The 9,130-nt window shown below is 46.0% G+C and overlaps 1 long non-coding RNA gene across 1 annotated transcript; it reads right to left on the bottom strand.

Moving 5' to 3' along the window:
- Window positions 1–5,929: 5,929 nt before the first annotated feature.
- Window positions 5,930–6,469, bottom strand: LOC310878157. Its single transcript, XR_014570865.1, has 3 exons — window positions 6,307–6,469; window positions 6,127–6,199; window positions 5,930–6,017 (listed from the first exon to the last, which is right to left on the bottom strand). It is a non-coding gene; the product is annotated as an uncharacterized lncRNA (long non-coding RNA).
- Window positions 6,470–9,130: the final 2,661 nt, after the last annotated feature.

Raw genomic sequence — 9,130 nt, 5'->3', positions numbered from 1 at the left:
CTCCGAACCGGAATGATCCTTATGTCACATCACAGTTTTACAAGTAAAAAGTGGATGGCCTTCGTCTTTGTGCATAGTTCCCATCGCGTTTATGCTGCGGAGCTGAGCACACACCCAGTGAGAAGTGTGCTGGCTGCCACACTGATACCACATAATGGTAGAACCTGATAAATGCTGACAGCGTCAATCAAGAGGCTGTCCCACCGATCTCAGATTTGAGGGCACCTCACCGTAAGCCCATGCGGCAGCGAGGCCCTGTGTGGAATGTGCACATGTTCCCGTTGGGGCTGGCCTGCCTGCCCACCTATGTGCCTGCTGGATTGTTTCACAAGCCAATGAGTGAAGTCCAGTCTTGGAGACTATCTGCCTAAGACAGTTAGGCCCATTTACCCTGCTTCACCACCCTGCTTAGGAGGGTGGGAAGGGTGAAAGTCAATAGACTGACTGGCTCACACTCTGATCAGGCCGTAGGGCAAAATGCAGGGATTGATGGCGACAACACCTAAGCATTGCCATGTAGGAAGCGGCAGCACCCCTCACTGACAGAGACATTCTTGTGGCTGACACTGCAGTGCTAACAGCAAGAATGCTGTCCTGTGAGAAGCCATTGCAGCCCAAGTCTCCACGGGCTTAATTGGCTCATGCCGTAAGGCAGACAATACCACTCCCCGAGGAGGGACTGCTGGCCTATTGTGTGAGGGATGAACGGTATGAGGACCAACTGGGTGACTATTGTGTCGCCCTTGTGTGGGACAGTGGCCCGCCATGTTGCCAGATCCCTGGCCTAGCCACACGATTACCTCTGGATGAGGAGGGAGCTCAACCGGTCTCCAACACACAGAATTACACCCAGGTGTTTAAACGGCCATGCCGTAATACAACCTTATGGTGGTTCTGCTCACCCCTGACAGTCTCGTCACATTCTGCTGTGTGAACAGCAGTGCGAATTCGCTGGAACAACGTGGAACGTGTAAACTGACGCTGTCAACGATACGCCCACGTAGTGCATGACTGTGAATGACAGATAATGCACTGGCTGCATGTTCAGAAGAGCCGGAGGCACAAAGTGCACCATGATTGCCCTCAGCCCTAAGGGGCGGAGGCACAACCTGAGGGCGGCCCGACTCACTAGAGCAAGGGACAGAGTCCCTGCTTTGCCCTCTAACACATGCCGAGGAGCGCTGCGGACTGTGAGAGTTGACGCCTGCAAGGCCTCTTGTTGAGGTGCCGGCCTAGGTACCCAAAGTGCTGCAGGTGCCTGGCCACGTTGTTGTGGCACTGCACCTCTGAGCGAGCACACACCATTCAGTTATCCAATTTAGGATGCAAAGGCCCTCCCGCCAAGGACTATGTCCAATCGGGGGGCTAGACATATGCCGAATGGGAGGACACGGGACTCGAAGGTTCTGTCATCTAAGACAAGCCGGTCAGTGCGTCAGACCCGGGATCTGAGAATAACCATCCCCGGTCGAGCATGGCAAGCCAGTCGCCTTGGAGGATGGCCTGTAAGACCCTCAGCCCTTCCTTGCCAGGAGTGCTGTAAGCAGCACCCCACCCTCCCGAAGACATAGTGGAACCCACCCAGGGGTCCACCTGAATTGTCTTCCAGGACAACCGCTGTCCCGAGAGACAGCGGGTGGGGTCTGGGGCCTTAACTGTCAGGACTGAGGTATGGGCTTAGCCCGCCGAGCATGTTTTAGCCATACCCTGCCGGTTGGCCTGTAACCGGACCCGTAGGTCCCTGGAACTGCCAAACCTGACTGGGGTTGCACAGCCTGAGGGGTGACCGAGGCAGGCTACTCATGGCCTTGCCGGAGCATTCCTGCACCTCCTGTGCACCTCCACAGCCTCCTTGGGATGCTGTAGCAAAGCACTGGCCTTTTGGCCAAACATGGCCGACGGCTCAATAGGCAGCGTGGGGGAGCTTGTCCTCCTATCGCAGCTTGGCCTGGGGCTGCCACAGACGGCGCCTCACCAAAGGGCATCAATAGCATTGCCCGCTGCCGCTGCCTGGGGAGCCTGAAAGCCGGACGCTGCAGCTCCTCAATAAGGTCTGGGCCCTTATGGTCACATAAGCGCCGTATATAAGCCGGTGCTGAAGCAGTGACAGAATAGCCCTGTGTTAGCTAGCTGCGCCTAGATAGCCATAGTGCATTCTCGGGATGAGAAGGAGCTTACTTTGTGGTTTCGAACCAGTAACTGGATTATACCATGCAAGTTTACACCTATAGGTGCGTGGACGGCCTTGCCGTGATACACCGTACAGAGTATTCCGCCCGACAGCCGCGGCACACTCGAGTTGCCGAAATTGGCGAAACTACATCACGGACGCGTGAGCTGACACTGTTAGCAATACGCCGTATATACAGTAGTGTGCAAATGGCTGTGATTTCAGGGCTTGCTCCTTGCAGACTCAGCACGTCCTGTCTGCGTAACTGAACCAAGTTCCACAGACGGAACTACACCACGGTCACGTCAACTGACACAGCAATACGCCGTATAGTGCGCTACTACACCTGAACGCTGAAGCTGGCTGCCACGGCAGCCATACGCTCATCCTGTCTATGACAGGACCCACGGTTCGGAGGATGAGCTTGCTCCGTGGCGTCCCCCGTTGCACGGGTTCTACCACGCAGTCTACACCGGAGTGCGTGAACGGCTTTAGCTGCAATACACTCAAGTGAGCTCTCTCTCACGAGGCGAGGGAAAAACACGGCCCCAGCAACAATACGCCTGTATAGTGCGTTTTAATGCTATAGCCTGGCCGGGCTGTTGTTTTGATTGATTGATTTACTAACAGTTTGCAGAATTACAGTACATTTCAAGTACAACTCAATACAATTACTGTTAACAGAGAGTGGACGATACCATCAAGCATTACACTTGTTTACAATAGGGCCCACCATCTTCAATTCATCAAAACATTTAGAGACGTACGAATATACACAACTATATTCACTGCGCACTCGCAGGTCCACTCCAGCCCACAGAATATGCAGCATGGATGCGTGAATTGACGCCATGCCAATAATACACCCGTAGTGCGTTTTATTCCACTGCCTTTAAGGATTACCGGGCCACTGGTCCTGTCTGTGTCACTGCACTCAGATCGACAGACAGGCTACACCACAGGAGCGTAAACTGGCGCCCCGCCAGCAATACCCCTGTTTAGTGTGTTATATGGCCGTCGGATTCCTTCATTCATAGCCCCTAGCCTCAACTGGCAAGAGGAAGAAAATCATACAGGATTCAGGATCTTCATGAGCTGCTATCAGCATGACCAGGGAACCCACAGGTCACCCACTGATCATGGCCATCCTCTGTGGGCATATGTGCCCCACGCAGCCCCAGAGAAACCCCTGCTGTTTCCATTTAATTCAATACCTATATACACTATTATTTTAATATGTTATATTAAATATATACAAATTTAACTGCTTAAACATGCTCAAAAAACGGGGAGTATAGTAATGTGCTTGAGAAGTGAGGGCACAATTTACCCTATGTGCAATTTACACTGCTGTCCCTCAGTCACATATTGATATTCATGTGTTGTTGTTTTGTTTTGTTTTTTCTCTTGGTAACATGTTTCATGTGGACCCCAAAAGACTAGCTGACTGCCATGGCATCAGCTAATGGGGATCTTTCCAAATAGAAAAATAACTAAACAACAGCCACTGAGTTTCTATAGTCTCTCTCTCTCTCTCTCTCTCTCTCTCTGGAGGAGGTTGCACCTGAATTTCCTAGCTGCACTGAGACACAGAGTGTTTGAGTTGGAGACAAACACTCTGCTCCAAACGTTTTGCATTATATAGTGTATATACGTATGCCAATTTCCACTGTTTGGTCCACTAGAACAGTCCGCTCGACTTTCCAGGCAACAATTTACCCTACGATATATCACCGTGCTCTGGAGACCAAACTTTGTTTGTTGTGGAATTAGCTCGTCCTGTCTATGACTGACAGGACCCACGGTTCGGAGGATAAGCTTGCTCCGTGGCTTCCCCCGTCCGTACGGGTTCTACCACGCAGTCTACACCAGGGTGTGTGAACGGCTTTAGCCGCAATACACCCCAGGGAGCTCTCTCTCTCACGAGGCGAAGCAAAAAAACACAGCACCAAAGACGCGGAAGCCGCCCCAGCGACAATACGCCTGTATACTATACAATGTATAGTGTGCTGTGTTAAATGATAAGCCTATAGCGGGGCTGATGTTTCGCTGCGCCAAACGCAGGTCCACTCCAGCCCACGGAATATGCATCACGAATGCGTTAACTGACACCAAGCCAGTGATACAAACGTATAGTGCGATTATTCCGCTGCTTTACAGGATTAAGGAGCCAATGGTCCTGTCTGTGTCCCTGCCCACAGGTCGACAGACAGGCTACACCACAGGACGCGTAAACTAACACTATGTCAGCAATACGCCTGTAACGGTGTTTTGGCTGGTTATCCTGTTGTTGGTTGCTATACCTACAAACGAGCTGTGTGACAGCAATCCAGAGAGGAGCGATCCACGCCAGCTCTCTAACCTGCCTCCAGCAGTGGATTAATCCGGCTGCCAGAACTCGTGAGTAGTTGCTGTTCAAAAAGTCTAAAAAATGCAGTTATTGTTGATAACTTTCTCTGCACTTCCGTTGAGGAGACCACGTCTTGGACTGCTCGGTGGAGATCAAAAAAGCAGTGTAATCACGCACACCTGGGCCTTATATACCCGTGCGTGCCAGTACAACTGGTGTGTCTTAAAGAGATATCCACGTCACAAGTGAGGTGGGGACATTCCCCATACATATGAAATATGTTGGGTGGAGAGATAGTCTCTGATACGATAGAGAACATAAAACGTTGGTGTACTCAACATGTCCGGGTTCACAATGGGGCTCTATGGGCTGGCTACTATAGATTACTTTGATATTATATTATTGTAGTCATTAGTCCTCATGTTCATGAAGGACACTTCACTGATATTATATTATTGTAGTCATTAGTCCTCATCTTCATGAAGGGCACTTCACTGATATTATATTATTGTAGTCATTAGTCCTCATGTTCATGAAGGACACTTCACTGATATTATATTATTGCAGTCTTTAGTCCTCATGTTCATGAAGGACACTTCACTGATAGTATATTATTGTAGTCATTAGTCCTCATGTTCATGAAGGACACTTCACTGATATTATATTATTGTAGTTATTAGTCCTCATGTTCATGAAGGACACTTCACTGATATTATATTATTGCAGTCTTTAGTCCTCATGTTCATGAAGGACACTTCACTGATAGTATATTATTGTAGTCATTAGTCCTCATGTTCATGAAGGACACTTCACTGATAGTATATTATTGTAGTCATTAGTCCTCATGTTCATGAAGGACACTTCAATGATATATAATAGTATTGTAGTCTTTAGTCCTCATGTTCATGAAGGACACTTCACTGATATTATATTATTGTATAGTTATTAGTCCTCATGTTCATGAAGGACACTTCACTGATATTATATTATTGTAGTCATTAGTCCTCATGTTTATGAAGGACACTTCACTGATATTATATTATTGTAGTCATTAGTCCTCATGTTCATGAAGGACACTTCACTGATATTATATTATTGTAGTCATTAGTCCTCATGTTCATGAAGGACACTTCACTGATATTATATTATTGTAGTCATTAGTCCTCATGTTCATGAAGGACACTTCACTGATATTGGTGGACAGACAGTAGGTAAAACTGCGTCCTATGGAGAGTGGAATAACTCTCTAGGGTAGAGATGAGATGAGATATACTTTATTAATCCCTGAGGGGAAATTGAAGTGTTACAACAGCATAAAGTGCATAGAAACTAAAAAGCAAAAAACTACTGGACAGACAGAGCAACACAGAACAGACACAAATGACATATCACACAAGACCAGACAACCAAGGTGTCACTCCCTCCATGAATGAGTCAGTCGTTTCTGTTTACTGATGATTTTATTGAGCTCTCACTCTCAATAGACCAACGTCAAAACTGATGAACACACAATGAATAAACGACGATCAGTACATGAACAAACTTAAGCACATAATCATAACAAACATGACAATATAATGCATACATGATGAACACATGGATTTACCTCACTGGCTGCATAAGGGGAATGAAGGGAATGGAATGACAGGAAACCCATATGAACAACAACAAACGTCAAACTGTAACAAAAACAAATCGCATCAATTAAACTCATATACAAATCAAACATACACCTTAAATGTTGACAAAGAACGTAAAACATTGGTTCAGAAACAAACAAACAAACCTTGGTTAATGACACGCTTCTCTCAAACAATTCATGTCCTTCCGTCTACACGGAGGCTTGACAAACAATGTTGTGAGCCATCGCTGGTTCAACACCAAATAAGGACATGGCACCGGACGTGACGTAATTCCAAATTACCTTTCCCAATATAATGTGAAATAAAACAAAATAATGACAGAAACATATTTCTGGCAGCCAAACTCCCACCAAATCACATCTTGGGATTTTGTTCAGGCTTAAGTTAATTTTCAATAATGCACCACAATTCAATAAATCACAATACTGCTTCAAGCAGTTGAACCCTTTATACCACGCCTTAATTAAATGTATACAAAATCTTGACTTCATTTGTCCCAACCTTTGAACTCTGAAGTCATGTTTGAGAACCTTTGAGTTGAGTTTAACCTTGACCAGTTTTCAAGTTGACCTTTGATCCGTCTGGTGGTTTACCATTTTTCCTCTCTCCCACCTTGACATCTCTCAAGAGCACTTCTTTCCTTTTGAACTTGACATTTTTCTTTGCATTCACATGCTCCTGTGACGAAGTAGACCAGGCATGTCAAACTCAAATACACAGGGGGCCAAAATGTAAAAAATGGTACAAGTGGAGGGCCGGGTTCAATGTTTATTAAAACGTGCAATTATTGAACCAATACCAATAACACAGCCTATTTATAATAGTATTGCACATCATTAAATGAAGTAAAACATAAATAAAATCACTTGCAATATTTTCTCAAGGCTCTTTCAGTAATAGTTTGTTTTTAACAGGTAAACAGCAAAATGTAATTTTCTGTTTAAATATGTCCCTTAATGGCAAGATAAATTAATGAAACAGCATGCATTAAAAACAAAATATGCATTAAGTTTGCTGCTCTGATCCTCACCAATCACTGTCTTTAATCATAATAAAATGAGAAAGTAAATTAAATCAGTGCATTCATTTTTTAGGCAACGTTTCCTGAGTCCATTCAACTGGACAAAATAATAATAATTCCCTTCAAAGAAAAATCTAATCAACATCCTTTCTGCTGCTCTATGATGCTCACTTGTCTGAGGCTGAGCCAGATACTTGGTGTCTCATATTGAGTACAAGTTCATCAATGTTTGGGGTCAGGCTCTGAGCTGAGGAAATCCTCAGGATTGAGTGAAGGTTTTCATCAGTAAGACGACTCCTATGTGAGGTTTTGTTTAGCTTCATTATAGAAAAAAGTTGTTCACACAGGTATGTGCTGCCAAACATAGAAAGCGTCCGTGCAACTTGGGTGCGCAGCTCTGGCATTGTGACGGGGATGAAACGTGCAAACTCAGCAGCGCCCACGGATTCGTATTTTGCCTTCAGTGTGTCATTACACTGGAGCTCAATCAGCTCCATTTGGAGATTTCCTGGTGCGCTTTCCACGTCAACTGAAAATGGATTGCTGAGCAGTTCAAGCCTGCTTTTTTGGGCTTCAAAGTCGGAAAATCGCCGCCTGAAGTCGGCACCAAGTATGCCAAGCTTGTCAGCAAACTGTGTACTCGGGAACACGACGGTAGGCTCAGTAGGCTGTTTAGAGATCAGCTCGTTCATGGTCTTGCAGCACGGAAAATGGTCAAAGTTATTTTTCCGCATCTGCGTCTCCCACAGGCTCAGCTTGATTTTAAATGCCTTCACAGTAGCATACATGTCAGATATGACGCGGCCCCGCCCCTGTAGCTGCAGGTTCAATTCATTCAGATGGCTACTGATGTCGCACAGAAATGCCACTTCACACAGGAATATATTATCTCGGAGCTCTGTAGTGTCTTTCCCTTTGCTTTCCATGAACTGACAGATCTCCTCACGCAACTCGAAGCACCGTTTCAACACTTTTCCCTGGCTTAGCCACCGCACCTCTGTGTGATAGGGCAAGTCACCATACTCGGAATCTATCTCCTCCAGAAACGTCTTGAACTGGCGGTGGTTTAAACCTTTGGCTCTAATGAAGTTAACTGCTCGTGTTATGGTGCTCATTACATTTGCCATTTTCAAAGCTTTGCCACACAACGACTCCTGGTGTATGATGCAGTGATAAGTGATCAGCTCACCGGTGCCGTCTTCTTCCTTTTTTCTCTCCCGCATTCTTGCCACCAAGCCGCTCTTATGACCACACATTGCGGGTGCTCCGTCTGTTGTCATTCCCACAAGTTTATCCCATCCCAGCTCCATGTCATTTACACACCCGGATACGTGTTCATACAGATCTTTTCCTGTAGTTGTGCCATGCATCGAACGTAATCCCAAAAACTCTTCTGTCACACACAGGCTTGAGTCCACTCCACGGATGAAAATGGATAGCTGAGCAATGTCCGATGTATCGGTGCTCTCATCCACAGCAAGGGAATATGCAATGAAATCTTTTCCTTTTCCCACAAGCTGTTGTTTAAGATTAGTGGAAAGCTTGTTTACACGGTCAGCAACTGTGTTTCTGCTCAGACTCACATTTGAAAATAGCTGCTTTTTTTCTGGGCACACAACGTCACAAACTTTGAGCATGCAGTTCTTTACAAACTCTCCCTCTGTAAATGGCCGGGCTGACTTTGCAACCTCTTCTGCCACAATAAAACTGGCCTTGACAGCAGCCTCGCTTTGTGATTTGGCTTTTGTGAACATAGCCTGCTGGGACTTCAGATTTCTTTTTAATTCTTGTACCTTCTGTAGCTTTTGTTCTGTGTCCATATTCTTGTATTTGTCTGGGTGTTTCGTTGATAATTCATAGTGCCTTTTTAAGTTATATTCTTTCATTACAGCCACGCTGTCTCCACACACAAGACACACAGGTTTCCCGTTTACTTCGGTGAACAT

This window comes from Protomyctophum parallelum, assembly GCF_964188405.1.
Source record: "Protomyctophum parallelum genome assembly, chromosome: 20".
Classification (NCBI taxonomy): domain Eukaryota; kingdom Metazoa; phylum Chordata; class Actinopteri; order Myctophiformes; family Myctophidae; genus Protomyctophum; species Protomyctophum parallelum.
Note: the sequence above shows the minus strand (reverse complement) of the source record. Positions and strands in the feature narration are given on the sequence as shown.